This window comes from Heterocephalus glaber, unplaced genomic scaffold (genome assembly GCF_053883595.1).
Source record: "Heterocephalus glaber isolate CG9 unplaced genomic scaffold, H.glaber_assembly_v1.0 deba00001457, whole genome shotgun sequence".
In the NCBI taxonomy this organism is placed as follows: Eukaryota; Metazoa; Chordata; class Mammalia; order Rodentia; family Bathyergidae; genus Heterocephalus; species Heterocephalus glaber.
Genome location: NW_028258305.1, coordinates 8,615,775 through 8,628,384, shown reverse-complemented (window position 1 = coordinate 8,628,384; position 12,610 = coordinate 8,615,775). Strand labels below are relative to the sequence as shown.

The window sequence follows — 12,610 nt, the reverse complement described above, 5'->3', positions numbered from 1 at the left end:
TATATCTTCTCCATTCATATAAGGTGTTCTCATTGGAAGTATGGAGTACATGTCTTTAATCTGTTGAGAAGGTTCTGTTCTACTTTTAGTCTCCTGATAGCTTTTACCATGAACAGCTGTAGAATTTAGTCCAATACTTTTTCTCCAACTACTGACAGGATCATATGGCTTTTTCCCTTCCTCTGTTAAAATGATGACTTTTGGGGGTGGATCTTCCAATGCTGAACCAACACTGCCATCCCTATAACAAAACCACTTTCTACATCCTGCCAGATCTGACTTCCAATAGTTAAACAAATTTCTATCTATGTTCATACTTTTTTCTTCTATTACCTTTATCCAGTTTTAGGATTAGCACAATGCTGAGTTCCTAAAATGAGGAGAGAAGTGTTCCTTTTTTCTGCTTTGTTTGATATAATTTACCAGTTAAAATGTATATGAGCCTGCTGTTGTCATATAGGTAGGTTTGCAAGCTAGGAATATACTTTCTTTAATAGGTGCCATTTAAATTTTATATTTCCTCCAGAGTTAGTTCCATTAGTCTTCCAAGGTACTTCTTAGAAGTTGTCAAATTTATTTCAAAACAGATTTTTGTAATATTCTTTCTATATCCTTTTAAATTCTGTAAAATCTGTGGTAATGTCTCCTAGATCTTAATATTGTAATTTAAAAAATGTATAACTGATATTGTGTAACAGGAAGAAAAGGTCTAAAAGAGCTGGGTAATTGGGAGGGGTAGGGGAAGGGAAAAAAGGGAAAGGAAAAAATATGAGAAGAGGAAAAAAATGGAAACAAGGTCTTTGCAAATAGGGAAGGGTGGAGGGGTTGAAGGGAGGGCAGGGGAAGGGGAAAAAAAATAAGAACCAAGAGACTCATGTAAAGGTACAAGATCCCAATGATGAATGTAACTGTATTTTATACCTAAAATGTACCAATAAAGTTAATGGGGGAAAAAAAAGTGGAAAGGGAGGAAGAATGATAGCTGAGGGCTTTCAAATATTTGGATTTATTCCAATACAAAATGAGACATTTCCTTCTTCTGCAGTTCTTGTATCACTGAATGGCAACACAGTTGATATAATTGTGCAAAGGAGAAATGCAGTTCTCTTTTCCTTGTCTATTTATTCCTCAAAACATCTACCTTAATTCAAACAATTTAATCATCTCTCCCCTCCATTATTATCCCTCAGTAGACACCCTGCCTCTAGTCTTGCACTTTTAATCCAGGTGTTATATTTTTGAGAGAATAAGCTTTCTCTCATGGATTATCAGGGTGTTCTTGCTAGGGATGGATCCTGGGAAAATGTAGATAAATGCTATTATTATTGTCCCCTTCCTCCAGCATTTGTTAATGTATGGAGAATTTTGCTTTGTGGTTACAGAAGCATGGTAAAGAGACAGAAAAGCAAGAACACTGGAGGAGATAAGATGGCCTCTGTTGATATTAGCTTGATCATCTGGAGCCACAGTAAGGAAGGAGTCAGGAGCCAAGACATAAAAGAACGGTATTCATGATGGACTCTCCCAGCCTTTGAGCACAAATAGTCATTTCTGAGGCCTGGGTGAGAAAGTGTCACACAATGTTGGACAAAAAGAGTGGCCTTCTGGGCTCAGTAAAGCAGGAGAGAAGACCAGATGCTTCATCACACCTATCCTGTCTCTTTTGGCACTAATTATCTTGTATTGGAATGGCAGGTCTGTGTCCTCATCAGACAGTAAGATCCTTGAGGCAAGGACATAATTTCTCCTTTGTGTTTCTCATGCTTACCACAGTATTTGGCAGGTGGTAAGTACTTACTCATTGCTTAATTCAACAAATATTTTTTAAGTTTAATTTTCATTTTATACACAGCACTCAACACATATTTAGATAAATAACATGACTAAGATCTTATCAAAAGTTTAAGACAAAAAATGTATTCGAAATATACCCAGTAATATGAAGTATACAAGCACTAAATAAAAATAAAGGTATATATGTTTTTTGGGGTTTTTTTGTTGTTTGGGGGGTTTTTTTTGGTACTGGTGATCGAACTCAGGTCCTTGCACTTGTGCAGCAGGTGGCGAAACCAAGGTATATGTTTATTGTGAAAATAAAAATACTTTGCTGATCTGTGGCACACTGAAGAAAGCAGCTGTGACCCGCCAGAAGTAATTTCTTGAACTGCCCCAGAACCCACAGGGGCAAGTAGCTAGGGCCAGGGGGGTGGCCTGGAGTAAAGGCTGCGGTGGTGGGAAAACTTCACTGCGGTGGCCGTGGTACCAACGGAAGAGAAACTACTAAAGTTCCTGTGGAATCAAAGTAGAATTATATAAGAACATAATGGATGGTGAGAAAACCTATGGTGGCTGTGAAGGCCCTGATGCTATGTATGTCAAATTGATATCTTCTGAAGGTCATAACTTTATTGTAAAAATAGAACATGTACTAACATCAGGAACAATAAAAGCCATGTTGAGTGGCCCAGGTTAGTTTGCTGAAAACGAAACCAATGAGGTCAATTTTAGAAGATCCCATCACATGTGCTTTTGAAAGTATTTTATCTACAAGGATTGCTACACTAACAGGTCCACCCAAGATCCTCAAATTTCCCATTGCACCTGAATTGCACTGGAACTGCTGATGGCTGCAAACTTCCTAGAGTATTAAATAAAATAGATTATAATTGTTTAAAATGAAAATATTTCATCTGGTATATCTAAAATTAGGCTTAATATAATTTGAAGCACAGAATTTTGATAGTTTACTTCAAATATTATTATTAGATAAAAGTTATGCTTGTCTTCACTTTTGGTTGTGTTAGATATCTAAATACAAGTCTTTCTTTCTTTTTTTTTTTGGTACCGGGGATCAAACTCAGGACCTTGCACTTTCAAGGCAGGCGACGGAACCACTGAGCTAAATCCCCGGCCCATTATTTATGTATTTTAGATTATAATTTAAAAATAAACAATTTTGGCAAAAACTTAAGACTTTAAATACTATGAAGGGACTTGGTAACCTGGTGGCCCAGCTTGCTTTCATGATACTAATCTATGATTTTGGTTCTTGTCTTAATATCCTTAATATCACTATTACACCTCTCTGCAGGCATAGTTAATGTTTTGGTCAGGAGTTGAACCTTGTGCTTCTTTTACTTTTTCTCTTATTTATTCATTTACTTTTGCGGTACTGAGGATTGAATCCAGGGCCTCATGCATGCTAGGCAAGTGCTTTACCACTGAGGTACACTCCCAGCCCAGATCTTTTAAAAAAGTTTTGTTTTTACATAATGGCATTTTAGCAAATGGATGTTTTCTGGGTCTATTATTCCACAAAAATATGAAAAGGTAAGAGTGAGAGAAAAAAGGAAAGTGTTCCATATTTGTTGTTGAAAGAACAAAAGACAAGCTGTCATTAAACAGATGTAGTACAACAGAGTTTCAGAAAAAAATCAAACATAACTCACAAGAGCCACCCAAATGTAAGGCATACAATACACTGGACACTAAAGACCAGACATGGTGGGATGTTCAATAAACACAACAACCCTGAGGAATAAAGGTACTGATCACTTGTCAGGTTAATTCATTCAACTAACATTAAGCATCTGCTATCTACCGCCCACTGAGAACAAGAGATTCCCTGCTTTCAAGGATTTTAGTAGTATAGTTTCGTAGGCAAGCCGGGCAATCTGGTGCCTATTATGTTGCACAGAGAAAGAACATCCTACCCAGCCAGGGTAATCTATACGTAAAGGCTGCCAGGCTGAATCCTCTTTTTTTTTTGGTAAGCTGAATCTTAAAGTATGAGTAGTAATGAATCAAGGTAAGAAATGTTTGTTAGGGATAGGGAGGAGGCAGGAGAGGAGCTGGGCCTCAAGGTGAGATTGTTATGGTTGTATAACCCCTGTGAGGAAAAGTATTCAAAAACTTTTCCAAACATTTTTTTTTAAATTGAGAGATAATATACATAAAGTACACAAGTCTTTCTATACGAGTAGAACTCAATTAAGTTTTAAATACATGTAGCCCATCTCAAAGATAAATAAACTAAATATAAGTTAAAAGCTATAAAGACATTCTATTCATGAACAACTATTAGGGGAAGGGAGCCCCGTGTAAACTGAACTCAACTTCGATTTGTGCACAGATGACTGGGCATTTTAAATAGAAAATGAGAGAGTAGGGAGTGGGAATAAACAGACAGGAAAGCAAAAATTTACAAAATGTGGTAAGGGGGGTTGGTCACTGTTATCAGACCATTTGGATTTGCAATGGATGCTTATCACAGGGCCCTGTCTTTAGGTGTTGGCAGGAACAAATTACATTCTTTTAGCAGTCCTGAGCATTCCTAGATAAGACTGTGAGGTAGGGGGTTTGTGCTCAGAGTCTGAGAGTATTAGAGGCCAGTGGTGGTGAACCTATGGTACATGTGCCACAGTGGCCACGCAAGTGCTCTTGGCACGAGCCAAGCCACCCTAGCATCACCCCAGCAGCAGCAGATAACAGCACACATAGAGCCCTGCACATGCTCAGAAAGGAGGAGCAGCACCAAGCAATGACATCACAAGCCCACAACTCATTACCTGCAAATAGTTTGACCTTTCGCTGGCTGGTCAGTATTCAGGTTTAGTTGTGGTGTTGGCACTTCACTATAGGTAAGTGGGTTTTGGGTTGCAGTTTGGGCACTCGGTCTCTAAAAGGTTTGCCATCACTGTTACAGGCCAAGGCTGAAGCCAAGTTGAGGGCTCATAGGAGCCTAATGAGTTTGGTCAAGGCGAGTCTTTGTAATTACCACCCAGATCAAGATATAGAACATTTCCAGCAATTCAGGACTCCCTTAGGGCCATTCTAGCCACTATCAACCCCCAAAAGTAGTCACAATTCCAATCTCCCTTATATTAATAGGTTTATCTAGTTTTGAACTTGGTATAAATGGATTCACATTTATTCACATACAGTATACTCTTTTATATATAGCCTTTTCACTTGCCGTCACATTTACAAGTCTCACACATATTACTGCATGGGAATAGTACAGTTTTTTCATTACTGAGAAGAAATTCATTGCATGCCTATACTACAGTTTATCCATTCTACTGTTAATGAACATTTGAACTGTTTACAATTTTGGGGTAACATAAATACAAATGCCTTAAACATTCTTGGATATAGGCAGTTATTTCTCTTGGACATATATCCAAGAGTGGTACACTGGGTCTTAGGGTACATATATATTAGCTTTAGTTAAAGGTGTCAATTTTCCAAGGTTGTGGTCCCAAACTGTAGTCTCCCAAAATGTAAGAGAATTCCAATTGTCCATATCCTCACCAACACTTGGTATTATCCTTCTAATTTTAGCCATTCTGATGGATATATATATATATTATATATATATATATACACACACACACACACACACATACACTAATGATGCTCTGAATCTTTTTTATAGGTAGATATATGCTTGATTTTACCTTGTAATCTATAGACAAAAAAGGAATTCATACTCCAAAATAAAAACCCCACTAAGATTACAAACAATAATGATCAGGTGAAATAATTTAGATAAAGCCTCTCTGCAAGGGATAGAGGCCCAGCAAGTGCTCAAAAGGAAGCGTAATATGCTTTTAACTTGATCTAAAAAGTGTCATTCAGTTTCATGTTGCCAAAGATAGGTTTTTTTGGCCATATACATCTTCTATTTCTAATAACTGACCATATGCTTTAATAAAACAATACTTCTGACCTCTGCTTTGAAATTTGTTACTTTTGTTGCCTCCTCCTGATCCCTGTCCTCTGAAGCTTTTTTTTTTTTCCTGGTATAATCAAACTCAGGACCTTGCTCTAGTGCCACTGAGCTAAATCCCTGGGCCCTTGAAGCTTCTATTTCTATTCCACTGTTCCCTGAAGCTTGTTTCTTTCCTGTTGTTCCCCTGAAACCATGGCTACCTTCCTGCTGATACCTGAAACCTCAGACCCTTCCCATGGTCCTTCCAGCTCCAGCTGCTCTGTGACCACAGTGGGCTTCCTGTGTCATGAAGCATGCCATTCCTTCTGTTATTTCTTTTTGTTTGCTTTTGATTTTTGAGGCAGGGTCTCATTTTGTATTTCAGATTGGCCCTGAACTTGAAGGCTAGCCTTGAACTTGCAGCAATCCTTTTGCCTCAGCCTCCTGAGTGTTGGGATTAGGCATGTGCCACCACAACCGGCTCCTCCTGTTATTTTTGTGACTTCTAGAGTACTGACATCAAAACAAACAACCAGCTTTCCTTTGAGAAAGACCATTTCTTTCTTTTTTGCGGGGAGGGAGAAGACAAGGTCTTGCTACAAGGCAATCCTCCTGCCTTACCCTCCTGAGTGCTGGGCCTTCATGCCCCGCTTCTTTCTTTCACTTTGGAATCTATATCCTCACTAATTGCTCCTTAAATTCTTTCCAAACATAACTAATGTTTGGCATTTCATTTGAGCACTGCAAGATCATGGTTAAAAAATTCACACCTGAATTGATCATGTAACACTGGTCAACAGGTGTGGCACCTGAAATATAGGCTGCTGCTAGGGCCTGCCCAGCTCCTTTCTTCATCAGATTCTCAGGTGACTGTTTGAAATGACTAATAGTTGTGGAAACCATAGAATCTAAAAACTTGATGGTATCTTTGCTGGAAGCTTTTATTATTTCTTTGCAGAGAGAACAAATCTGTTTAAATTTGATTTCAGCTTTTTTGTTCTACTTTTGCTACCTGAAATTTTTCTTTGTGCTGATAAAAGTAGATAAAAACCCTTGTCCTTCCAGCTCTACCCACCTGGCCAGAATAATGAATGTAGGAATCTACCTCAGGGGTGTCTAGCCCATGTGCAGTAACACTGATTGTCACCAAAACTCCAAAATCACCGTTTCTGAAATCTTTCAGGCCGAGTCTCCTTTGCTTCTGTGGAAAGTCTTAATCTAATGACTGAGTATATCCTGCTTTACAGACAACTCCTGGGCTTCTTTCTTGGTTTCATGGAAGATAACAGTACATCCTTGATGATCACATCCCCGTAACTGCTGCTGCTTCTGAGCCTTTTATATCAATCAAGTCTACCTATTCATATGTAGACTTATGTTTTTTAGCAACATTAAATACCCAATTTGGGCAAACTACAGAAAACAGCAGTGTTTGAGGCTATCTTCAGAATTTTTCTTGAATGCCACACAAAATCTCTTCCACTTGATCAGCAAAACATGTACCCAACATCTGATCAAGTTCATCCACAACATGCTTAGGTTCAGTAAGACCTGGCTTGCCATTCCGTATGTGGTCTTTCATATGACCTGATGTCCCTACCAGGATACCAATTCCATTCAGCATTCCTTCCATTTGACCTCCATAGGAAGTTCCATAATAAAAACAAGCACTGCCAACATTCTTGTGATGTCACTGAAATCTCTCCTTGATTGCCAATTCCCTTGTAGGGCAAGAACCAGTGCCTGGGGGGCATGACCTCTCTTCCTGTCTTGCAGCTGTCCCTGAAGTTCCTCAATCAAAGGGATGGTAAAAGAGAATGTCTTCCAAGATGCCATCTGTGCCTGTGCAATTAATTCCTTCCCACTTTAGACATGATGAAATGTCTTGTTTGTATAGGAAACAGGAAGGTCACCCCACCGATTTTGAAAAGCTTAATACTCTCTTCAGATATGGGAAAATCATAGAAAGCACCGTCTTTTTGTTCCACAGGCATTCTTTTTCTTCCACATTATTATTTTCTTCCCTGGCAGCTTCACTGGAGTTAAAGTTGGTTTCAGAATGAAGGAATCTAAGTTTGGGGCTTTTCTCTCCAGTCTCTACATTTGTTTTTTTTTCTTCATCTCTTTGGGCTTAAGAACACTTATGTCTTCTTCAGAAAGCTCTTCACTTTTTAGTAGTTTTAGGAGAAACAGCTTTCTTTTCAAGGGGATCCTTATTCTTTTTTGCACCTTTGATTGTCAGAGAAATAATAACTTCCCTTTTTACCTTTTTAGAGTTAGGAAAATTCATGTCAACTTCAGAAGGCCCTGCTTTTTTTTTTTTAACCTTTTTTAACTTTGGGGAAAATAGCTTCTTTTCCTTCTCTTCCGTCTTACTAGATTTTGGCTTCTCTATTTTTCTCACCCCCAAAGGGCTATTTACCAGAAAAAATATGGTACTTCCCTTACTTCTAATTTTCTTTCCCTAATGTCTCCATCTGTTCCATGGCCATGTCTGATTCCAAACCAATGTCACTCTGGAGTTTTCTGAGCATCATTCAGCACAAGCTGCCTAGGTCAACCATGGCTAAGCAACTTTTTAAATGGTTATTAGTCATTCTGATATCGCCTTTTGCAAAGTACCTAGGTAAGTCTTTCACTCATTTTAAAAAATTGGTTTTCTACCTTTTCCTTATTGATTTGCAGACAATCTTTATATACTATTGATATGAGTATTCCAGTTGGGTTCTCTGGGAAAAAGATGCCAACATGAAATTAGCAGTGTAAGAGATTCAGTGGGTGAACCATCTAGGAAAGATAAAGGGAAAAAAGAAGGTTTAGGCATGGAAAACATTAAGATTTGTTTGGTACATATGAAAAGAAAGTAGGAAGGAAAGAGAATTGAGTGCAAAGAGAACCAGTATGCCTCTGAGGAAGAGCATTCTAGGCAGAGGGAGAAAAACAAATGCAGGGAGATAAGAAATATCTTGTAGAGTTATGAAGCAGTTCACAAGGTATAAAGTGCAAGGTGTAATGTGAAAGAGATGAGGCTAAAGGTAGAGGCAATGGCCAGATTATAGAGGAGTTTGTGGGTCACAGGAAGAGTTTGGATTCAAGATTAATGGGAGCAACTGATGATTTTTTTTTTATGGCTTGTGTCTAAATGTCCCTCCAAGGCCTCTTGAAAATGAGGTGGGACTATTTTGGATTTTTTTTGTTATTTTATCCCATTCCCCCCTCAAGCCCCCTCCCCTCCCTATGTAGAGCAACTGATGATTTTAAAGCACAAGACTGGCATGCCTCAATGTGCATTCATAATGACTCAAACAGCAATAGATCTGAATGGATTTTAAAGGAGGAAAGTATAGTCACTATAGGAGACCATCCCAATAGTTGACATGAAGTATGATGAAGATTTGATCAGGGACAATGGCAGTCAAAATGTAGAAGAAGGCTGGGGGTGTAGCACAGTGGTAGCACCCATGTTTGGCATGCTCAAGGTCCTGGGTTCAATCCCCAGTGCATGTAGGCACAAATAGAAGATTTGTATTTGACTGGTAAAATCAACATGATATGGTGATTGGATGGTGATTGGATGTTCTGTAATAAATGAGGGATGGTAAGAGAGAAAGTCAAAGTTGCTCCCAAGTTTCTAGCCTGTGTCTGGATAGATATCAGGACTGAGAACTTGGAAGAGTAAACTTAGGAGAAAAGTTGAGTATGTTTAGTCTGGGATACCATGGGCTGGGGGTTTAGCTCAGTGGCACTGTACCTGCCTGGCAAGCGCAAGGTCCTGAGTTTGATTCCTGGTACCAGAAAAAAATGAAAGAGGCTGGGGATGTAGCTCAGTGGCACAGCACCTGCCTGGCAAGCACAAGGTCCTGAGTTCAATCTCCAGTACCAACTGGGATGCCTATAGGTGTCCCATTGGAGGTGGCTGCCAGACAACTGGGTATATGGGTCTGAAGCCCTGGGGAAGATCCAGGCCAAATGTTCTGAGACAACTGATAAAATAATGTGAATGAATGCGCTTACCCAGGGAGTGTGTGGGAATTGAGAGATACTATACATTGTTTCCACACATTCTCATTCTTAAATTTTACTAGTTCTTTATCTTCTTTTTCAGGATAGTATTGTCCATTGATGTCCTAGACTAAAACCATAACAGAAGTATTGTGTTTATTAGTCTGATATTACCTTTATGACCACAAATTACAAACGGGGATTTAGTACAGTCAGGTAAATCTTTTGAGCTTCCGGGAGTCTGTCCCGGTCATCTGGCAGTCTCAAGACCTTGCCTTCAGTTTCTCTTTTTCCTTGAACCTTCCATTCCTCTTTGTCCCCTACTGTCAGGTGAATTTAACTTTATACATCACTGGGGGAAAGAAAGCAACTTACCTGATTATCTCATCTTTGTACTATCGAACCATTAGGCTCCCTGCAACCACTCTGCTCTGCCTGCCTTCTTGTTACAGTAGAAGTATCCCCATTCCAGGGTACGACCAATTCCACCTCCTTCGCTCTGGAGTCTATTTTACCTCTTTTTTACTGATGCACTTATCCTTCTTCTTCATCAGCAAACTCCTTTACTTATAAGTTCATCTCATCTTTATATAAATATGCCTTAATGCCACCCTCTAGAAATAAAACCAAACTTCTGTGCCAGACTTCTAGTGCTCACTGATAACCATTTTTGTCTCTGGGCACACAGCTAAGTTACATTTCTCAAATTATATTTCTCAGGCTTGCCATGGAAACCCTGTGGAAAGCAGTCTTTGCCTCTGTGTCCAGGGTATGTAATATATTCACTTTTAGGCCTGGTCCATACAAATGTCTCATTTGTGATTCCTTACTCTTTCTTTTTAAAAAGTAGCCTTTAATGTGCTACATATTAGTGCTATAATATGGAAGGCATTCTTGGAGGAAAGCCATACAATTTACACTGGATTGTGACTCAAGTAATAATCTTTGTGTGATCCTGTTGAGATTGAAGTTTTTAGTGATAGCCCTTAACCTAATACAAATAAACATCCTCCTCCAGCTACTGCCCCATTTCTGTTTCCTTTAACAGTCTTCCAAAAAGTAATTTATATTCATCATTTCTATCAGTCTCTTCTCAACCTGCTCCAATTCAGCTTTTCTTTTTTGGGGGAGGAGGGAGGGTGCTGGAGATTGAACATAGGACCTTTGCACTGAGCTACATCCCCAACCTCCCCTCCCCAATCTGTTTTTTTGGGACAGGACCTTGCTATATAGTTCATGCTGGCTTTGAATTCACTCATGGCAATCCTCCTGCCTCAGCCTACCAAGTGCTGGGATTACAGGCATGTGTCACCATGCTTAACCCTCCCCCCATCATTTTTCGATACAGTCTAAGTTGTTCAGGCTTGGCTCAAACTTCCAAGCCTTCTGCCTCAGTCTCCCAGAGTGCTGGGATTACAGGTGTGTACCATTGCTCCCTGGTAAGGATATATCTTTTTTCACTTTTTTCATTAACAAGTCCTTTTGGCACTAAAATATCCACTAAATCTGATCTCTTTCTACCACCTCCTCTGCTAAAACATAAATCCAAACCACCTTTAATTCTCATTTAAATTATTGCAACAGCCTAACTGATCCGCTTTCACTGTTTTCCCTAGTTAGCATATAGTAATAGTCAAAATATATCTCAAATTGTATTCACACATTATGTGTTTAAAAATTTCTACTAGTGTCCCGTGTGCGACTAAAATAAAATCTACCTTTTGTATCATGGCCTACAAGGTCCTTCACAATCTGGCCCCTGCTTACCTCTTTAACCTCATTGAGTTGGCCTTTCTTCATTTCATCAAATAAGCTCTTCCATATCTTAAGAACTTGCTACTTGCCATTCCACTGGGTGGAAATGTTCTTTCCCTCGAATCTTTCTTTGGATGCCAACTTGGCTGCAATGTCACCTCTTCACAGCCTCCATGTCCCTCACTTTCTACCCTCATGATTTTTCCTTGTAGCAATAAAGTAATATTCTAATAGTATTTTAAATGGTTTTATTTGCTAACAGGCTTTTTGTCTTTCATGTAGGACACAGAATCATGAAGACAAATTTCTACAGTATTCAGCTAGCATATATATATATATATATATATATATATATATATATCGAAATTTACAAGGGCAAAGAAAATATTTGTTAAATGAATAGTATCAAAGACTATAAACCCTTGAGGAAAAATATGTCCTATTCTTTTTGTTGTTTGTTTTTTGGGACTGGGGATCGAACTCGGGTCCTTGCGCTTGCGCAGCAGGTGGTGAAACCACTCGGCTAAATCCCTGGCCCAATAGGTCCTATTCTTTATAAAACTCAACTAACTGCTTATTAGCTACACCGCCCCCCCCCCCCCCCCCCCGCCAGCATAAACCCTTAAAAAATCAGTGGGAGTGGGCCGGGGATTTAGCTCAGTGGTTTCGCAGCCTGCTGCACAAGAGCAAGGACCCGAGTTCGATCCCCGGTACCAAAAAAAAAAAAAAAATCAGTGGGAGTTTAAACCTTGGCTCTTGACTTCCTATTATTTTTCTTTTGGATAAAGACAATTGATGAGTACCAAATAGGGTTGTATGTATCTGGTGTATGAAGAAGTGTTTTGCTTTTTACTTAGGAATCTAGTGAATTGCCTGTGATGTGTGCACCACAGTACGTTTTAATGCTGACCTAATAATACAACTGTTACATTTTGGGGGGTATATTTTGTAGAGTATATTTTGGGCCTGACAAATTCATTTTTAATTATTTCAAGAGGTTCCTCTAGTTTGGGCATTTGTATGGTAGGCTGATTCTCCATCGTCCCCACTCCCAATACTATACTTATTTTGGGCACTTAAGAAACGGGGGTAAAAAAAAAAAAAGCATAGAGCTTTGGAACCCGACAACCCTAAGTTCAA

The 12,610-nt window shown here is 39.1% G+C and overlaps 1 long non-coding RNA gene and 2 pseudogenes across 2 annotated transcripts in view; 1 reads left to right on the top strand and 2 right to left on the bottom strand.

The window, feature by feature from the left end:
- LOC101700994 (uncharacterized) overlaps nt 1-12,610 on the bottom strand; it is a 57,211-nt gene that overhangs the window by 43,810 nt on the left and 791 nt on the right. The gene's annotated exons all lie outside the window — the stretch shown is intronic.
- LOC147826952 (elongin-C pseudogene) lies at nt 2,276-2,650 on the top strand (annotated as a pseudogene).
- On the bottom strand, nt 6,114-12,068 carry LOC110346118 (nucleolar RNA helicase 2 pseudogene; annotated as a pseudogene).